The following is a 715-nucleotide window of genomic DNA, read 5'->3' on the forward strand; positions in this document are numbered from 1 at the left end:
ATTGGCTTGTAAAGATTAAAAGAATCTATACGAATAAAAGGGGAATATGCTGATTAGAGCACAAATCTTCTGGATGTCCTTCTGGACAAATGTGAGGTGGTGGGGGCCAAGGCAGAGGCAATTAGGGCTGATCATGCAGGCAGGCCAGACAGTTAGGAGTAATCAGGGAGGCAGGCAGAGTGGTTAGGGGTGATCAGGAAGGCAGGCAGGTAAGTGGTTAGGAGCCAGCGGTCCCAGATTGGAGAGGGTGCAGGCTGGGCTGAGGAAACCCCCTCGTGCATGAATTTCGTGCATTGGGCCTCTAGTATTTATTATAAAAGTATGCACTCCAGCTCCTCCGGTGCAATCACTAAGCCCACTCAGTGAGCTGCATCGGCCCAGCGCCCGCCTGGTGAGACCCGCTGCAGCCTGTTCATCGGCCGTCTCCACAGTGAGGCATGCTGATCGCTGGCAATGATGGAAGATTCAATCAAAGGCCGAATGAGCTAAGCGTGCAAAACACAGGGCGAGCAGGCAAGCAGTGAGCCAACGAGGCCACGCTCCCTGCTGGCACAGACGCCGGCTTCTCTCGGGATTTGCTGGGCACTCTAGGCTGCGCAGTTAGACACCACCTGCGGGTGGGAGTCCAGGCCAATCATCACCTTCCCTGAGGCCTGCGCAGGAGGCAGAGCTCAGGGCCAATGAGGAAGCTTTCCATGAAGAGAACTGGAAAGAG

The 715-nt window shown here is 55.1% G+C and overlaps 1 protein-coding gene across 1 annotated transcript in view; it reads right to left on the bottom strand.

Moving 5' to 3' along the window:
* SORL1 (sortilin-related receptor, L(DLR class) A repeats containing) overlaps positions 1 to 715 on the bottom strand; it is a 127417-nt gene that overhangs the window by 76481 nt on the left and 50221 nt on the right. The window lies entirely within an intron of this gene.

This window comes from Myotis davidii, unplaced genomic scaffold (assembly GCF_000327345.1).
Source record: "Myotis davidii unplaced genomic scaffold, ASM32734v1 scaffold799, whole genome shotgun sequence".
Taxonomy (NCBI): domain Eukaryota; kingdom Metazoa; phylum Chordata; class Mammalia; order Chiroptera; family Vespertilionidae; genus Myotis; species Myotis davidii.